The following is a 19,709-nucleotide window of genomic DNA, read 5'->3' as shown; positions in this document are numbered from 1 at the left end:
AGCCTAAAGGGCTCCAGCGGGCCTGGCACAGTGAGCACGCCATCACGGTTAGCCATTACTCGGGCACCATCCAGAGGGGGCTCTCAGCACCTACTTGGCTTCTGCTTTAGAGCTCTGGAGTGAGAAACAGAATGAGCCACTGAACAACGATGCTCTGGTCAAGTCTGGCTACCACCGCAGCCTCACTGGTGATGAGTAAGTCTTGACCCCTTCCAGTCCTTGGCACGTCAGCTTCTGAGGCAGGTGGCCCTCTGCCATCTAGAAGCAGGCAATGCCACCAGGCAATCCAGTTTAGCTTGATCAGGGGTAACTAATGTGGCAGGAAGTGAGGTGACTGCCATGGGAATGCAGGTGAGTCCAGGGGGCCCACGCCCTTACCGTCTCCAGCCCTCTGCCCACAGCCTCTGCGCTTCCATCAGCACCTGCTGCTGCTCTGAGGACGCCCGCAACTTCTTTAGCAACGCAGAGGACAGCGGCTTCCCTGCAGTGAGTCACACCTCTCCTCAGTGAGGCTGGAAAGAGGGCATCTCTCTGCTCCTCCACTGGCCACAGAGAAAAGCAAAACAAGGCCTCAGGGCCTCAGAGCATAGTGCTGTCCACGCGCGCACACACACACATGCACCGACACGCACATGCACCCAACCCCAATTCAGTTCACAGCAACCCTGTGAGGTGGGCAGATTGATGCAGCCCACATCATTGCTCTTTTAAAAATATCTTATTTCTGGGGGAAATAGATGAAGGTGGTCAAAAGGTACTTACACCCTGTTGTAAGATGAGTAAATTCTGGGGACGTAATGTACAGCAGGGTAACTGTAGTTACGAATGCTATGTTTCAAAGTTGCCAAGAGAGTCGATCTTAAAAGTTCTCATCACAGCCCTGACTGGTGTAGCTCAGTTGGCCGGGCATCATCTTGCAAAGCAAAGATTCACCAGTTCGATTCCCAGTCAGGGCACATGCCTGAGTTGTGGGTTTGGTCCTTGGTTGGGGCACTCGTGTGAAGCAACCAATCGATGTTTCTCTCCCTCTCTTTCTCCCTCCCTTCCCCTCTCTCTAAAAACAAATAAGTAAAATCTAAAAAAAGAAAAGTTCTCATCACACAAAAAAATTGTAACTATGTGAGGTGACGGATGTCAACCGAACTTATTGTGATAGTCATTTTATAACATATACATATGTCAAATAATTACACCTTAAACTAATACAATGCTGTATGTCAGTTATAACTCAATAAAACAGGAAAATTTAAAAATAGTGAAAATAACACTTTGTTTTCTTTTTAAATTGCAAGTGCACTATATTGTCCTTATTAAAAATTCAAATTAGTGTACTCCAGTACTCCAGACTTAACTTAATTGCTGTTTGGAATAGATATTATTATTCCCATCTTGCAGGAAAACAGAAAAATAAACTGACTCCATGGCTTTCCAGCCAGTAAAATGCGGAGTGTGGACTAGAATTCAGGTTTTCGTGTCCAAGGGCAGGCTTCCTCCCCTGGGCTGTACAGTATCTCATAGGACCCCTCCCACCCTGCTCTAATCCACAGGAAATCTTCAAAGCCCTGGGCAAAACGTGAGGCAGATAGGCCCTGACCCACCTCAGAGATGACATTCACTCTGCCTCCTGAGATAAGACTGTCCTCCATTCCTCCTTCATTATTCACTGTCACGCCCCCCCCCGCCCCCCCCCTCTTTCCCTCTTTAAGATTTTATTTATTTATTTTTAAAGAGAGTAGAAGGAAGGGAGAAAGAGAGGGAGAGAAACAATTGTTGTGTGTGATTGCTTGCCTCTCGCGCTGGCCCAGGCCTGTGCCCTGGCTAAGAATGGAACTGACGACCTATTGGTTTGCAGGTGGGCGTTCAATCCACTGAGCCACACCAGCCAGGGCCACCCTGTGTCTTTGTCCCAAGAAGGTGTGCATGTCTGGATGCAAATGACTGAGAGTCAGTCTAGGGCTCTGAACTGGCTATGACTTCATGACCAAAGTGATTTGTGCAAACCTTAGCACTGTGTGATTTTTTTTTCCGTTTATTAGCTCTAATTGGTTTTTTTTTTTTTAATTAAATGTATTGAGGCCTATGGCCATACCACCCTGACCTGCTCGATCTGTCTGTAGTGTGAGAGGGTGAGGGCTGTGCCCTCTATTCTGGAAATAATTATTGTTGAAGAGAAAACCACAGGCCCCAATGGAGTCACTTGTGCTAAAGCCTGTGACATGAAACCTAGACTAAATACCTGACCTAACTGCAGTTTCGAATGTCTCTTAATGTACTCGTAAGGAACGTACTCTTCATTAGTTATTCTGAAATTTTCTTGTCAGTTCCAATGAGGTCTGCCCCTTCTCCCCAGGAAGCTGAAAGAATCTGACTGATAAGACCTCTGCCATCCCATAAAGGAAGGTAACCTTGCCTGAAACAACCCTTTTTATTCTTTTGCTAATAATCTTCTTGCCCCCTCCCCTCCCCTCAGTTTCTGCCTATAAAAGCCTTCCGTACTGGCCACATTGTAGAGTTTCTCCAAGGTCCTCTGTAACTGCAGGTTGGGCTGCTGCCTGATTCATGAATTGCTCCATGAAGCCAATTAGATTTTCCAATTTACTGGACTGAGTTTTTGTTCTTTAACGCTGTTATGTATAGGTAATCCTTCTCTCTATCTTTGCAACTGGTCCAATCCATCATCATCTCTTGCCTGAACTATTACAACATCCTTCTAACTGGGAGATTCCTGCCGCCACACTTACTCTCCTCTAGTCTCTTCTTGCAGCAGCCTTTCAAAACAAGGTCAGCTCCTCATCTTCAGCTCAAAATCCTCCATAGAGGCTCTTCTTACTAGGAGGAAAGCCACAGTCCTCACATGGCCCCCAGGGCCCATGCTTCTGGCTCCGCTGACCCCATATTCTACCACTCTCCTCCTCCTCTACCGCTGCTCTGCTTCAGGGAAACCTGGAGACTCCCCAGACTTCAGCCTCAGGGCTTTTGCATATTCTGCCCCCCAACCCTGTGCCTAGAACCCTCTGCCACCAGATAACTGCCTGGCTTCCTCTCTCTTCATTTAGTTCTTTGCTTAGCTCCTCTATCAGAGAGGTCTCCTCACACAAAAATCGCTGCGGCCCACCTTCCCACCCTACCACATCTTCGTCACTCCAGCAGCCTGTTGTGCTTCATTGCTTCTCATCACACTTTTGCTACCTAGCATTATTTATTTATTATTGCTGATCCCCACCCTCTTCCTATTTAAATGCAAGATCAATGAATGTAGAAGCTTTGCCTTTTTTCCCCCTGCTACTTTCTCAATACCTAGCACGCAAGAGGCACTTAAAAACTGTTTGTAGACCTGACTGGTGTGGGTCAGCTGGTTGGGGGTCATCCCGCAAAGTGGAAGGTCACCAGTTTGATTCCCGGTTGGGGAGGCAACCAATTGATGTTTTTCTCTCACACCCTCACACCGACGTTTCTCTCCCTCTCTTTCTCCCTCCCTTCCCTGCTCTCTAAAAATAAATAAAGTCTTTAAAAATGAAATAAAGTAAAACTATTTGTTGAATAAATGACCGAATGTATGAATTTCCTCCATGCCAGGCACTGTTTTACCTACTTGATCTCGCTGAACCCTCCAAAGAACCTCCGCGGTAGGTACTCTCATTATCCCCATTTCACAGATGAAGGGACAGAAGCTTGCAGAGATGGTATCCCAGTGCGAGTTTACCTGGGGGAGAGCTGGAATAGGAACCCGAGGAGTCTGACTGCTTGCCTTCCGTGTGGGCAGCCTTGGACTGTAGAGAGCATGGCCTGAGCTTGAAATAGATTAGGATGGTGAGGTGCTCACGGTGATGGGAATTTTCCAGGCAAGCCCCAGTAAAGCAATCTGTCACAGGGGCCCTCTCCATCCCCCAGAGAAAGAGAGGCAATCTGCATGACACTAACCTTTCCTCTCATCTCCCCCAAAGATGTCCCTGTAAAAAAAACTTCCATTTCGTACACCCCCTGAGCACCCTTCCAGTTGCTACATGGAATACTGCCCAATTCATGAATCACTGAGTAAATCTTGTGGGGTTTTTTTTTTAACAATAGTAAGCACTCCAATATTTGTTGAAAGAAGAAATGGATGAGAGAGGCACCTGCTGCCATTGGAAGTGGAGGGGATGGAGGTGGGGGTCCCGGAGTCCAGGAAGAGAGCGTAGGAAAGTTGTGACCCTGGGAGAGTGGGTAGGCTCATGTCTAGGAGTTGCTTCTTGCTGGTTGGAAAGGCAAGGGTGAAAAGGGACCCTGGGAATTCCAGATCCCAGTGTCTCAGAATAGACCCAGCCTGTCTGGACACCCTCAGCTTGTTCTTCCAGCAGGTCCCAGGTTAATTCATGGTGCCAGGGCCCCTCTTTCTGGGAAGTGTTGCAAAATGACCTCCGTGCCCTAGTCCACAACAGGACACTGAGCTGCCTTGCAATTTCCTGGGTGGGAGAGGTTTGTGGAGGCCCTGAAGCAGCCAGTGAGGGCACCCGAAGAAGGGAGAGCTGAAGGGGCATGGATGGGTGTGGAGGAAGGCAGCCTTTGCTCCTTCCAGAAGTCAACAGCCTGGGCAGGAGTGGGTTCCGGTGTCCCTCCACAGGGGGCTGTTCCTGGACAGACCCTGCCTGGGAGTCCAAGAACATCTGGAGGAGGAGGAGGAGGAGGAGGAGGAGGAGGGTTGGAGGAAGATCAAAGCCCAAGTACTTCTTTAGGAAAACAAAGGAGAAGACTTTGTCCCTCCAGCTACCTAAAGCCAAGCTCCACCCAGATCTCATCATAGGGAGGAGAGATAACTTCTTTTCAAAAGAAGATTATTAGCATTTAAATGTGCTCCGATCTCTCCATCTTAAAAAACAAAACAATAAAAAAAGAACCCAACAACAAGCAAAATAGTTTCCCCTCCTGTCCAGCTATAGCTTCCTTCTCTCAAATCCACAGCCCTCTCCCCTCTGGCTTCACTCTGGCTTCACGGCCTCACTCTGGGACACAGCTCTCTCCAAGGTCACACAGCTCTATCACTTAGCCTAAGGCCTTGTCAGCCCCCTCCTTGCCTGACTGCTCAAAAACACAGTCCTCTTGAGCCTCTGGACTTTACTCAGCCTCCAGCAGTTCTCAGCCTCCGGGGCTGGACTATTCCTAGGAAGCTGGAGACTCTTCCTTCCTTAAGCTGAAGCATAAGCACAGCTTTTCCCAGGGCCCAGGGCCCCAGGACTTCTGCTCTCTGAAGGCTCCCCAAGGGCCACCTGCCTGGCCGTGACTCCATTCTCCATCAACAGCTCGAGTTCCCACAGCTTTGGCCTGTGGGGGCCACTCAACTTCTCCATTTGGGTGATTCACGGGCACCTTCTACTCAAAACTGAACTTACCATCTCTGCCCCCAAACCTGCTTCTCCAGTCTCCCTGCTTCATGGGGGGAAGGCACCCAGTGGCACACAGTCTGCTTTTTCTCCCTCACCTTTCATACTCTGTCAGTTGCCACAGCCCTACACCTTTACCTCCCCTCTCGCGGCCACCACCTCTCCCAGTCTCCTGTGGTGGCTAGTGTCCCAGCAACTTCTCCTGCTGGGCACCCAACCCTTTGAAGGCTTCCCAGAGCCCTTAGGATAAAGGGCTGACCCTGGGGGCCCTGGCAGTCCTCTGGATACATCTTTGGGCTCCAGCCTTCCTGGCCTTTCTGCTTCTCAAAGATTCTCAAAGATTCAGACATCATCATCTCTGGAAGGCTTAGCCCTTTGCTGGAATGTACCCCCTCTCTGCCACTCTGTCATGTTCCCGGATGGTACTGCTGCCGCTGGTTAGGGGCCTGTTCTTGGAGAACCACTGTTCTATAGAGACATATGCTGTCAAGACAGCTAGTCCAGTTTTGCCGATGTCTCTTCTGCGTTAGGCTCCAGACCCCCGGTGCCTTAATGTGGACCTGCTCAGGTTGGTTCCTTTCTGTGATCTTCCTTAGCAGCTGAGAGGGTTTCCCAGAGGCTGGAGCTTCCCATTCTGCGCACCCCCCCCCCCCCCCCCCCCCCGGCCATCTGCTTCTCTTGGGGTGTGTCCCACTTTCCTTTTTCAGGACAGAATGTAAGAATTCAAGAGTGTTGTCTTGATACCCCAAGGTTACCGGTTCGATTCCCAGTCAGGGCACATGCCTAGGTTGCGGGCCAGGTCCCCAGTTGCGGGCACGCAGGAGACAACCACACATTGAGGTTTCTCTCTCTCTTTCTCCCGACCATCCCCTTTCTCTAAAAATAAATAAATACAAACTTTAAAACAAAGGAACAAAATTAAAAAAGAATTCAAATGTAAACTCAATTGGTAAACACCAAACACACACCAGTATTTTCAGAATGTCTAACTTATAACACCCTGTTACACTATGCATCATATCTCTTGGTTTGGAAACTGTCTAGTTACTAATGGGCTGATGAACATTACAGCTGGGAAGTCACCCTGGCAGGGGGTTTCCAAAGCACAGCTTCGAGTGAGGTAGCTGAGAATGTGAGTTCTGAGGTCAGCTTGGGTTGCAACACTTGCTCTGCGGTTGACTAGGTGTGTGACCTAGGGCAGGCGAGGCAACCTCTCTAAGCCTCAGTTTTATGATCTGTAAAATTGGGTGTATAACTCCGTCCCTAGGTCACAGGGTCCTGAGTTATGGGTGAGATAAAGTAGGTCAAGTTGTACTTTTAGACAATATTGGTTGATTTAAAGAAACTATGTGCACAGAAGAATTCCAGGATCCCACAGTAAGTCCTCGGCTTCCTGGAAGTTCACAGTCCACAATCTGGGAGCCATGCAATGGTTGTCCAGTATCATCAGATTAGTGAAGAGGGTAAAAGAGGTCCAGGGAGGGGAAGTGACTTTTCCAAAGTTAGACAGAAACATAGGGTCACAGCCTGCGTTAGAACTCAGGATTTGGGATTTCTCAATAGGCATTTTGCAATGTGCATGCCAAGACATCCTCTCCTCAGTGTAGAGTCGCAGAAGTCGACCAAAGCATAGGGACCCAGGGAGTCAGAAGGCTTGGCGGTGGTAATAGCCTTGAAGGACATGAGAATTCAGAGTTAGGCTGTCAATGAATGGCTTTGGTTAGGACAGAGAATTGTATAGTAGTCAAAGCTAGTGTAAATCATAGTTTCTGACTCATCTGATAAAATGGGACTGAAAAACAGGAACAGGGAATAATAAAGCCTTTTATTTCTGACCACCCTTCTCCCCAGCACCTTCAAACATTGTATAACATACTTTGCACAGATCTCAAAGTCCTTTTTCTTCTAGGTATTTTTGCCTGCAACCCAACCCAATCCACTAAGACTTTCATTATACTTGTTATACTTAAAAGAGTTTGTCAAGTTCTTCCAGAATCTTGGATGCATAACTAATTGGGGGTGGGGGAGAGGGAGGACTGGAAGAAGGTTAAGGCAAGAGGCCAGGTGAGTAATTAACACCTGGCTGAAATATCCTGTTTCTAAATACATTTGAACCCTAGGGCACATAATTGCTGAGTTACAAGGTGATTCAGTGAATCCTTTGTGAAGGTCTGTAGTGAAATAGTTTGTCTGGGCATGATTTCCAACCAGGTCTTTCAGTAAAATAAGACCAGGGTACCAGGGGATCTCTATACCCTTTCCAGTTTGTGGCAGTCTCCTGCTTTTTATCAGGGGCACAAGCCACCATGACTTCTTAACATACAGTTGAAGGACTTTGATCTCCAGGCTATTGTGGAATCCTGCAAGTATTTGGTTAAGGCCCCAATGAGGTCAAATCCTTGGAGTGTTGGTGGTGCAGCTCTGGGGGAGGGGCTGGCAGGGGGCTCAAGGGTCTCCAGGAGCAGCTTCTGCATAAGGTAGCAAACCATTTTCTGGCAAAGACAGGCTGAAGTGGGGAAAGGCAACTCAGCTTTATTTCAAATTATCTTATTTTAGGAGATATACATGTAAGACCTGAACTGGTTGTAGAATTAGAGTTGACTGTAGATTGAGGATCTTTATGGGTATCACATTCTGTGTCTTTAAAAGAAATGTCTTAAATTACACAAATAAAACATGAATACATCCTCCTTGTAAAAAGTTCCAGTACGATAGTAACATATGGAATAAAAAGCAAAAGTTCTCCTTACCCTTCCTCATTCCACTTCCCTCCTCAGGGATAACAATTAGTGTCACCTGTGGAGTGTGTGTGTCTCTTTCCAAACCTTTTTATGCATTTAGTTATATGTAAATATAGTCATTTTCTCCTACACAAGTGGTAACATACTGATTATTCCATCTTTTAAAATCTTGGCATCATTTCATATCTGTAAATATAGGTTTACCTCACTCTTTTTAAAAAAAACTTCGCTGCATTCCACTGTATGACCACACCATACATTTATTTAACGTGTTGCTTATTGCTTCCAATATTCTGAGGTCCCATAAACAATGCACCAGTGAATATCTTGATACATTCATTTCTGTATGACTTTGCAACATTCACCTGTGGAATAAATTCCTACACATGGAATTACTGAGTCAATGGGTCTGTGAATTTGCGGTTTTAATAAGGTTGGCCAAAATCCTACTAGCTATAAGGGCATTAGCAATTTCATAAATTTCATGCAATAACAATGAATAGATGGGCCTTATTTCTCATCCTTGGTCTGTTTAAGGGGACTTTTACCACTAACATTATAATGTTGTAAGTCCATTTCTCTTGATTTTTTCAACATTTATTTGCTCACATGCCTACTGTAGGCTAGGCATGGTGCCAGGTGCTGGGAATACAGCTGAGAACAAGACTGAAGCAATCCTTGACCTCACTAAATGTGGAGGTCCCTGGGTCTTATTCAGTTGCTTAAAAACACAAGACACTCAGTAAATGTTTACTGAAATAATTGGCCTCCAAGGAAAGGCAGGTGTCAAAAAGTACATTTAAGTGAAATAAGCCAGTTACAAAAAAGGCAAATAGTGCATGATTCCACTTATATGAGGTACCTAAAGTAGTCTAACTCTTTCTATCAGAAATAGAAAGTAGAACCGTGGGTGTCAGGGACTGGAGAAAGGAAATGAGTTGTTTCATGAGTATAAAGTTTTAGTTTTACAACATGAAAAAGTTCAGGCGTATAGTTAACACTAATGTACGGTAATACTTAAAAATGGTTAAGAGGAAATTTTATGTTGTGTATGCTTTTTAAATTTTTTATTTACTGATTGAGAGAAGAATGGAGAGAAAGAAACATTGATTTGGTCTTCCACTTATCTATGCACTCATTGGTTGATGCTTGCATGTGCCCAGACCAGGGATCTAATCTCAACCTTTGTGTACTGGACCACGCTCTAACCAACTGAGTTACCCAACCAAGGCCTGTTGTGCTGTTACCACACACACACACACACACACACACACAGTATTTTTAGGCACAAAAGGTAGTGCTTCTGCACCTAGTCTTAGAACAGGGTGATGAGGAGGATAGGTTTTTTTCAGAAGTTTCAAGAGGCAACCGGTCAACTCTTTCTTCCTTGTGTTCCCATACCTCCTCTGGGACCAGGTGACCATAAAATCTTGGGATCGACTATACATAATAAATTATAGCAAAAGGTAGGTTTTTGTGCTCCCCCCCCCCCGAGCATAAAGGCCTCATGTATCGTTTACATATCTGAGTACCGATTACAAGTCGTAAGCCAAAAAGAGAAACTTAGCTTCCAGCCTCTCTCTAAGACATCCCTTCTTCAATAGGTAGAACTAGAAGAAAAAGTTGTCTCGATGAGAGTGGCGCTTAGGAGACTACATTTCCCAGCATGCACTGCTCCTCCTATTGTGCCGTAAGTGACGGAAGAAGATGCATTGCTTTTGCGACAAAAGTGGGGCGGGTTGGGGGTGTGTGTGGGGAAACACTATATATCCCGGGATGCAGAGCGTCACCACTTAAATTACAGGCTGGCTTGCTTTCTGGTGCTCGGTGTTCCACGCCCAGGGTACACGAGGGGAGGGGAATGGAATGTTTAAGCTTCGGAAGCCCGGCAGTCTACGGGACTTGACACTTCGAAAGAGGTAGGAGAGCGAAAGAAGGCTGTTTAAGTCTAACTTCAAAGTAGTTCCCGCGCAGAGTGGCTAGGGTTTATGAGCCCCTCCCTTATTTATTGTTTCTTAGGGGCAATGCTAAGCCCCCATTGGTAGGACCTCCAGGGCAGGTGGGAAGTCCGTGAAACCCCAAATCGAAGTTATGTGCATCTCCCCATTGGTCCTCGCTTGAGCGCAGGCGCGAAGGCTCCGATCCAGTCCCTAGGGACTCGTGAGCGGCAATTGGCCGAAGCCTGCGAAGTGGGAGTCCGGATTGGTAGTTGCTAGCAAGAGCCTGGTTTCTTCCTTGACTTCTGCAAGTGATAGTGTGTGATTGGTTTAAATCCGCGGGCACCTGACGGTGATTGGGTGGGGGCTACGGGCGGTTTACAGTCATTGGCTGGTGCGGGGGCCATCCCTCCTCGGGCGGGCAGCAAATGATGAAATGAGAACGGGGAGGGGAAAGGCCGCGACGTGAGCGCGCGACCTCCGGCGCCATTTTGTAGAGAAACAAGCGGAGTTAACCGAAGAGGGGGTCGAGGAGAGCCGGAGTCGGGGGACCCAGGAGTTTCCTGTGTCCAGCGCCGCCGGAGCCGCCTGAGGTGAGGCGGGCTGGGGTCAGGGGCCGGGGCGGTGTGGCGGTGTCAGCTGCGGCACGCGGGCGCAGGTGAGGGAAGCGGCGGGGGTGGTCCTGGGGCCACTAGGAGCGTTTGCCGGAGCTCCGCGGAGTGAGGGGCGGTCGGGACAGGGAAGTGGCGAGGCGGGCGAGGGCGGACGCTCCTCACGGCGGGCGGAGTCTTCGGGCTCTGAAGAGAGGAGGTCGGGACGAGGGCTCCGCGAAGCGGAGGGCGGAGCGCGGGGTGCCACCCGGTGGCCCGGGCCGGGCCTGGAGACTCGGGAGGGCGCCGGTGGCGGTAATTCCGACGGCAGGGCCTCGCTCCGCGCGGGCTGCACCCTCCTGAGACTCCACGAGCTCCTCAACTGCCCTTTCTTGCCGGGACGCCCGGGCGCGGGCGGCGGCCCCCGCGGCCTAGCTCCCGGGGCGAGGGGCCGGCGTCGGGAGTCCCGGCTCGGCCCCCGGCACGCTGGCAGCCCCGGCCGTCTCGGGTGCCCGCGGCTGGGAGGGGCGGGCGGGCGCGGGCACTTCCTCCTGACTTCGGGCCTGCGGGTTTTGTGCGCCCCGCGCCGTGCGAAGGGTCCCCGCGGGGAGCGCAGCCCCGGGCCGCCCCGGCGCCGCCGGAGAGGTCGGCGCGCGTCTCGGAGGGGCTGGCGGCGGCGAAGTCGCGCGGACTGAGGGCGTCGGTCTCGGGGTTCACCCCGCCGGGCTCGCGCGGGCAGTTTCCCGCCCGCCCCCCGGGCGAGCGCTGCGGCCTGGGAAAAAGAGCGAATTGGACGCCCGTGGGCTTGAGGGCGTGTTCAGAGGAGACCTCCCGACGGAAACTTTCCCCCCGAAGTCACTCAGCCGGGCGTCGCGGCGCTCGGGACCCGCGACAGTCGGGGCTCTTCCTGGAAGCCGGGGGGCTACACGTAACCTCCAGCCCCCGCCCCCCTGTTTCTCTAAGTGCTCTTGCCTGGCGGGATTTATTCAACTGTCAGACACTGATGCGTGAGTTTGAGTGGTGTTTGTGAAGGAAAATTCTGCGTATTTCCTTGTGACAGCCTGTCCGATAGGAACAGATACGTGGTGACAACATGGGAGGGCGAGTGAAAAATTAGCAAGCGGGTCAAACGAGCGAAGAAGAGACTTGTGTTTGTGAGGTGTTTGGGTTCCCGCGTTAGTCACCCGGGCCGGCTGACGTTCCCGCCCGCCCGGCTGTGGCCGCGGCGCGTGGTGGCCGCTGTGTGGTGGCCGTCTGGTGTTGCTGTGAGCGCCGCAGGCGTCGCCGCGTCCTGGGGCGAAGGGGCTGAGGAGCCGTCCAGTTTCAGGCAGCTGGTCGAGCTCTGACGAGATTGGCAGCTCGCTGATAACACTCGTTCGGAGAGTGGGTCGGCTTTCAACAAGTGTGGGTCCCAGGTCCTTTCGTGGGAGCGGAAGTTCAAAATCCAGGCGCGGGGGCTTGGCCATTACTAACGGACACTCCCTCTCCGGTCTGAGAGCGGACTCAGACGTTTGGAGGCGGGGGTTCGCGGCCAGGTGGAAGCGCACTGAAGCCCTCTGGTGGGACCTCGCGCGGAGGGATCCCTAGCTGGTGTCTCCCGGAGTCTCGATTTCCGCCGGGGGTGAATCCCGTCTCTCGCACGGGCCGTGTCGGCGCGGTGCTGCGACGTCCTCCCGACTTTACAGTAAGTCATTCAAAACCAAACCAAACACCTGCAGGACAGCAGAGGGAACGCGTCTCTTCAAAACATGCTTAAAGCTGATCTCAGATTATTCTCGTGTGTTACTTTTTCCAAGTGTTTTTTTTTGTGAGATGCAGGTCTAGTTTGGGGAAGTTCTTTTTTTTTTAACTAGCTTAAATTTATGAACTGGAATCTTTGGCATTCTGTGCCATGGAAGGAAATTTGTCCACAATAATTCGAATGGAATGCTCAAAAATTTTAAGACATTAATTTTTGTAAGATGTTTATACTTCTTGAATTGACAAGAATTGTAGCCTGCCAATTGGAAATATATATTTTATGAATGTAGTATATTCTTTTATAAAAGAACAAAGCTAACTTACAAGTCATTAAAAAATAGTAGCCAAAGCATTTCTTAAATGGCCTTTTGACCAAACTGAACTTCCTGCTGCACAGTTTTAAAATGGCATTCCGCTGAGTTTTATTTTAAGACCTTATACTGTATGTAGAAAAATCCTGCAGTTCCTTTTCTGTTTGCACAGTTTTTAAGAAGCATGTTTCAAAACTAAAATGGGCTCAAAACCTGTTGTGCCCTATGTATACCCAATAGTTGATTTCAATGTACTTTTCACTCATACCGAAGCAAAGCAAATAAAACATATTGTTCTTTGAAAAGCATTGTTTAAGAAGTCTAGTAATTAGAGGTGTAAACTTCATCTGACACCTGTGTGGAGACTAAGAAAATGCAGTCTTTGGGAGTGTAGAGTGTATATTTAAGAAAAGCATTTCTGTCTTTAAGGCTGAGAGGGTTAGCATAAACCCTCAGGATAGAATGTCTTGGTTAATTTTGTTATAGCTATTAGAAGGAAAGTCCTGAAATATTGAATGAGAAGGCTTTTTTTTTTTTTTTTTTTTTTAGCTGTTGGACTAAATTGTATGAAATATGAAGTGGGTGGGGAAAGATAGAAGATGGAATAAAAACATATTTTGGAAGACACCATTTACTTTTCCTAAGTTTCATCTTAAAAGCTCAGCATCTTCCCTTTTATATTTTTAATTTTTACTTACAGATTTTATATATAGAGAGAAACGTCAATTTGTTATTCCACTTATTTATGCATTCATTGGTTGCTGCTTGTATGTACCCTGACTGGTGATGGAACCTGCAACCTTGGTGTATGGGGGGGTGATGCTCTAAGCAACTGACTACCTGGCCAGGGCACAGTGTCACTTTTTTAATTTTATGTAGATCCATCATAAGAATAGTTATTGCTTTGTTTTAGACCCTTTGTCTTTTTTGCAGTAGCTTCCTAACTAATCTCCAGTATCTTTTCCCCATATTTGTTTATTGGATTTTTTTATTATTGTAAGTAACATGTGAATGCATCCTAACTATAAATGATTCCAGGAGTACAGTTAGTTCTTTACATTACTGTCAACTTGCCACCTAAATCATTGGTTTGAAAAATAGCCATCCTCTGCTCGAAAGTTCAAGTACCTTAGCCTGGAGTTGTGTGTTTATTCCTTCTTACCTGAGACAGCATATTAGTATTTCATGCTTTAGTCAAGAAACTCTTACACAGAGGCTTCCAAGTACATCTTTGCTCCTTTTATCTGGAATATCAATGTTTATATCTACCAAAACATCTATCATACAAGTTTAAACTCAAATGTACTGTCTATAAATATTTCTGTGATGTTCTTAAGCATAATTAATTTCTTACATTCATCTTGGCCAGTTTCACTTAGCTATACCATATATTGCCTTGTGCGTTTTCTGTCTCATCTTATGGTGGGCAAGGAGTTGTCCCTTCCCCCAAACACATATATAATTGTTCTCAATGTGAATTGAATAATACTTCCTTTGTTACACTCCATGATGTTCTTGGAAAAGAGTATATCCTGAATTTTGTTGAGAGCACACACTTTTTCTTGGAGCTTTGTACTTATAATTGTGTTGACATGTTTAAGTGGTTAAACTTTGAAAGCTAGTCATACAGAATTATGGTAACATCCTTTAGGAAACAAAAGTCCACTTGTTTTTTTGAAAGACAAAGTTTGCCATGCAGCTAAAATGTTGAGTGGTTGATTTTGTAGTTCAGGATTCACTTTCATTTAGTGGATTGAATTTTTTAGAACATCATGACTGTCTCCATATATCTACAGAGTTAATCTGTTTATACATTGGCAATTTCTTGAGCTACCTAGGAAGATTTTTTTTTTCTTCACTCCTAAAATGATCCCTCCCCAGTGTTATTAAAATATAATTGACATACAGCACCACATAAATTTAAGATGTGTACAGCATAATGACTTGACATATATATCTTGCAAAATACTCCCAATGTTTTTATTGGATAAAATTTTCTTAGTTGTGACCAAAGCAAATACAGGGCTTTTTCCATAGCAGTTTTTTGGAGGATAAGACACAAAATTTGAGTTATTCATTTCTTCAGTGTGAAAATATAAAACTCTAGTCTGACAAAAAGATGGTCTTTTTTTTGTTAAATTATTGTGAGTGGTCATTACTTAACCTCAGTGTAGTGGAACTTTCACTTCTGTTGAGAGATGTGCAAAGGATGGAGGAACTTAAGTTTTAAAATGTTCTTCGGCACTATAAATTGAATTCTGACAGATTCTGACAGAGTGACTTTTTTCTTGGTGTAGTTATTTTTAAAGTAGCTTAAGGACAGTCCCCGTTATTTTTTAGTCAAGTATGTTATATACTGCGTATCTTGATAATTTTGCAAATACTACTGGGAACAGGCTTCTGAAATCCGTTTGATTTCAAACAAGAACTTGGTAACTTACTTATTTTAAAAAATTGATTTTAGAGAGGGAGGGAGACAGACAGACAGACACAGACAGGCATCAATTTGTTGTTCCGCTTACTTATGCATTGGTTGGTACTTGTATGAACCCTGACTGGGGATCGAACCTGCAATCTTGGCATATTGGGATGGCACTCTAAATCAACTGAGCTACCTGACCAGTATAGTAACTTTCTTTTTTTCTCCTCTTCCTCTTTCTCTTCTTTTCTTTTCCTTTCCTTTCTCTTTTTTCTTTCATTCGTTCATTCATTTTTAGAGAGAGGAGAAGGGAGGGAGAAAGAGGAGGGGAGAAACATCCAGGTGAGAGAGAAACATTGATCCCTTGCCTCTTTTATGCACCTTGACCTGGAGCATACCTGCAATCCAGGCATGTGCCATGACAGAATTAACCAGTCCACAGGCTGGGTATACTTTTGGTTTGCAGGATGATGCCTGACCAACTGAGACAACTGGTCAGGGTGGTGGTAACATCTGATTTTGGAGTAAGCATGCTTTTCTGGCCCTCTGCACTTTTTCCCCTTTTAAAAAGAATATGGGGTTTGGACTTGGCTGGTGTGGCTCAGTGGATTGGCCACTGAACTGCAAAGCAAAGGGTCGCTGGTTTGATTCCCAGTCAGGGCACATGCCTAGGTTGCAGGCCACGTCCCCAGAGGGGGTGTGCGAGAGGCAACCACATGCTGATGCTTCTCTCCCTCTCTTTCTCCCTCCCTTCACCTCTATCTAAAAATAAATGAATAAAATCTTAAAAAAATAAAATAAAATAAGGGATTTGCCCTGGCTGGTGTGGCTCAGTGGATTGAGTGCTGGCCTGAGAACAAAGGGTCACTGGTTCGAGTCTCAGTCAGGGCACATGCCTGGATTGCAGGCCAGGTCCCCAGTAGGGGGTGCATTAGAGGCAACCACACACTGATGTTTCTCTTCCTCTCTTTCTCCTTTCCTTCCTCCCTTCTTTCTAAAAATAAATAAATATAATCTTTAAAAAAATGAGGAATTTCTTCGCAATATTTTGAACTATAATGATGTATGGATTGGATTAATTCTTATAAAATTTTGAAGATAACCACACAGGCTATTAAATGTTCCTAAAAGTTAGTGTTAAAGTTTCATTTAATAAATACATGAATAAAATCACTCGTTTAAAGTACAGTGACATAATTACGAAGCAAGTCAACTCTTGATCGATTTGTTTTTATCCTTGGCAAAGTTTTCATTTGAAACTGATTTACTACCTGTTGACCATTATGCCCTTGAATATTTTCTTATTACTTGCCAGCTGGGTTCTAAAAAAAATGTTTATGTAAGGCCTTTCTAAGTGCAGGAATACGTAAGTTTGGGATGCCCATGATTTAGGTTATTCACACTTAATGTTTTTATTCTTTTTTAGAAAATATTTATTTATTTTTAAACAGAGGGAGAGGGAGAGAAACATCATTGTGAGGTTTGTTTTCACGTGCTCCCCGCCGGGGACCTGGCCCGCAACCCAGGCATGTGTCCTGACTGGGAATCGAATAGGTGACCCTTTGGTTTATGGTCTGGTACTCAATCCACTGAGCCACACCAGCCAGGGCAATTAATTCTTTAATTGGTTAATGGAGAGGCAAGTGCAATATATTTTATATGTTGTACCTGTTATGGTATGGATTTTTAAAGAATATTTCCTTTTTACATACAGGCAAATATACCAAAGATTATAGAAATTGAGGTTGTCTGAATGTAAAATGTAAAATTACTTTCTGTAATGATTTCATTTTGAATTTTAGTAATCTCTAATCAGTAAACCCTTGAGGACTTCGGCAAGCACAAAACATTGGTGTAACTGACTTGAATACTCTAATCTAGTTTTGGAATATTGTGTATAGCTTATAGAGTACTTTCTTCTGTGTTTAGGTTTAAGTGACTAAGTTTTTTTTTTAATGGGTAAAATTACTTTTGGGGGAGGAGGGGTTTATTGATTCTAAACATTATCATCTCTTTAGTCATAAGAGAAAACCCCAAAACCAAATAAGATGACTACTGTTTTCTTGATTTCCTTTCTCTCTTGGTCTTTCCTCATTTGCTTTTCTGAATATTTCTTTTTAAAAAATATATTTTATTGATTATGCTATTACAGTTATCCCATTTCCCCCCCTTCACTCCACTCCACCCTGCACACCCCCTCCCTCCCACATTCCCCCCCTATACTTCATGTCCATGGGTCATACATATAAGTTCTTTGGCTTCTACATTTTCCTATACTATTCTTACCTTCCCCCTGTCTATTTGCTACCTACCATTTATGCTACTTATTCTCTGTACCTTTCCCCCTTCTCTCCCCCTCCCCTGTTGATAACCCTCCATGTGATCTCCATTTCTGTGGTTCTGTTCCTGTTCTAGTTGTTTGCTTAGTTTGCTTTTGTTCTTAGATAAATCCCTTTAACCTTTCATATAATAAGGGCTTGGTGATGATGAACTCCTTTAACTTGACCTTATCTGGGAAGCACTTTATCTGCCCTTCCATTCTAAATGAAAGCTTTGCTGGACAGAGCAATCTTGGATGTAGGTCCTTGCCTTTCATGACTTGAAATACTTCTTTCCAGTCCCTTCTTGCCTATAAGGTCTCTCTTGAGAAATCAGCTGACAGTCTTATGGGAACTCCTTTGTAGGTAACTCTGCCTTTTCTCTTGCTGCTTCTAAGATTCTGTCCTTATCTTTAACCTTAGCTAATGTACTTATGATGTGCCTTGGTGTGTTTCTCCTTGGGTCCAGCTTCTTTGGGACTCTCTGAGCTTCCTGGAAGTCTATTTCCTTTGCCAGATTAGGGAAGTTCTCCTTCGTTATTTGTTCAAATAAGTTTTCAATTTTTTGCTCTTCCTCTTCTCCTTCTGGCACCCCTATAATTTGGATGTTGGAACGTTTGAAGATGTCCTGGAGGTTCCTAAGCCTCTCCTCATTTTTCCGAATTCTTGTTTCTTCATTCTGTTCTGGTTGGATGTTTCTTTCTGCTGTCTGGTCCACACTGTCTATTTGAGTTCCAGTTTGCTTCCCATCACTATTGATTCCCTGTACATTTCCCTTTGTTTCTCTTAGCATAGCCTTCATTTTTTCATCTAATTTGTGACCAAATTCAACCAGTTCTGTGAGCTTCCTGATTACCAGTGTTTTTGAACTCTGCATCTGATAGGTTGGCTATCTCTTCGTTGCTTAGTTGTATTTTTTCTGGAGCTTTGATCTGTTCTTTCATTTGGGCTTTTTTTGGGGGGGGGGTCTTGGCACACCTGTTGCATAAAGGGGCGGAGCCTTAGGTATTCACCAGGGTGGGGTAACACTTGTTGCTGTATTGTGATGCTGTATGTGGGGGAGGGGTCCAATAGGGAGCAATGGCGCTTGCTCCACTCTCTGCTGGTTTTCAGTCACTTCCCCCACTCCCCACAATCAAGTTGGGCCCTTCTGGTGCTGCTTCCCAAGAGGGTGGGTTTGTGTTCGTTTCAGGACCCCATGGGTCTCTGCAAGAACTGTCCTGTGGGACTGGGGGTTTCTCCCACTGCCGCCCCCCCCCCCCCAGGTGTTTTCAATCAGTGGTTTGAGGCTCTGTTTACCCACGCTGGAACTCTGGGTTGCAAGGTCTGTCACCTGGTCCACAGCTGCTGCCTCACCAGCCAGCTGCAGCTTTGCCCACCCCGCTCCACAATCTGCCACCTCATGGGTCTGCCAGCCAACACCTTGCCTTGAGTCCTCTCCACCCAGCTGCCCGTCTCTGCCCTTCCTATCAGTCTGGATGAATGTTTCTTCTTTATCTCCCTGATTTGTCGGATTTCCATACAGTTCAATTCTCTGTCAGTTCGGTTGTTTTTTCTTTTTAAATTGTTGTCCTCCTTTTGCTTGTGCAAGGAGGCAGTGTGTCTACCTACCCCACCTTGGCTGGAAGTCTGACCTATGGAACACTTGAAGACATAGGAGTAAGTCTTCACAATATTGGGTTAGGTAATGATTTCTTAGTTATATTACCAAAAGCACAAGTGCAAAAGAAAAAAAAATAGATGAATTGGACTTGATGAAAATGAAAAACTTTTGTGCTGGAAACAGTGCCATTAAGAAAGTGTGTCTACCTATGCCTCCATCTTGGCTGGAAGTCAAGTGACTGATTCTTAATGTGCTATTGTCTACCCTGTTTCTACCCTTGCTGTCCCCTACAGTTTATTCTCAGTTCATCATCCGCAGCGTTTCTTGAATTTTAAAAGCCATATCATGTCATCCTGTTCGGAATCACTCATTGATTCTCCATTTGTCTTGAGTAAAAGCCACAGGCCTTTCATATCCTGACCTACAGGATATAGTCCTGCCCTCTACCTCCTCAGGCATTCCTCTTTCTCCCAAGCTTACTCTCTTCCCCCCTCACCCCTCACTAAAGTCTACTTTGGCTACACTTGGCCTACTTGCTTTTCTTTGCACATAACATGTACTCTGTGAGGAAGCCTTTGTAATAATTGACCACTGATCCCTCTGCCTGCAACGTTCTTTTCTCAGAAATGTGTATAGCTGTATCCTCAGCTCCTTCACATCTGCTCAAATATTAATACTACTTTCCAGTAAGGC

General features: G+C 45.9%; 1 protein-coding gene across 8 annotated transcripts in view; it reads left to right on the top strand.

Moving 5' to 3' along the window:
• Window positions 1-9,865: 9,865 nt before the first annotated feature.
• Window positions 9,866-19,709, top strand: part of CNOT1 (CCR4-NOT transcription complex subunit 1) — a 74,133-nt gene continuing 64,289 nt past the window's right edge. For 6 of the 8 annotated variants that reach the window (XM_053916145.1, XM_053916143.1, XM_053916146.1 and 3 more), the window contains exon 1: window positions 10,488-10,628. The gene's annotated coding sequence lies outside the window, so the exon portion shown is untranslated. Of the gene's footprint in view, window positions 10,018-10,487; window positions 10,629-19,709 lie in introns of those variants that run through there. The other 2 variants (XM_053916141.2, XM_053916142.1) reach the window with 2 other exon arrangements.

Source organism: Desmodus rotundus, chromosome 12 (genome assembly GCF_022682495.2).
Source record: "Desmodus rotundus isolate HL8 chromosome 12, HLdesRot8A.1, whole genome shotgun sequence".
Lineage (NCBI taxonomy): Eukaryota > Metazoa > Chordata > Mammalia > Chiroptera > Phyllostomidae > Desmodus > Desmodus rotundus.
The sequence above is the reverse complement of the archived record's forward strand: the minus strand, read 5'-3'. Positions and strand labels throughout refer to the sequence as shown.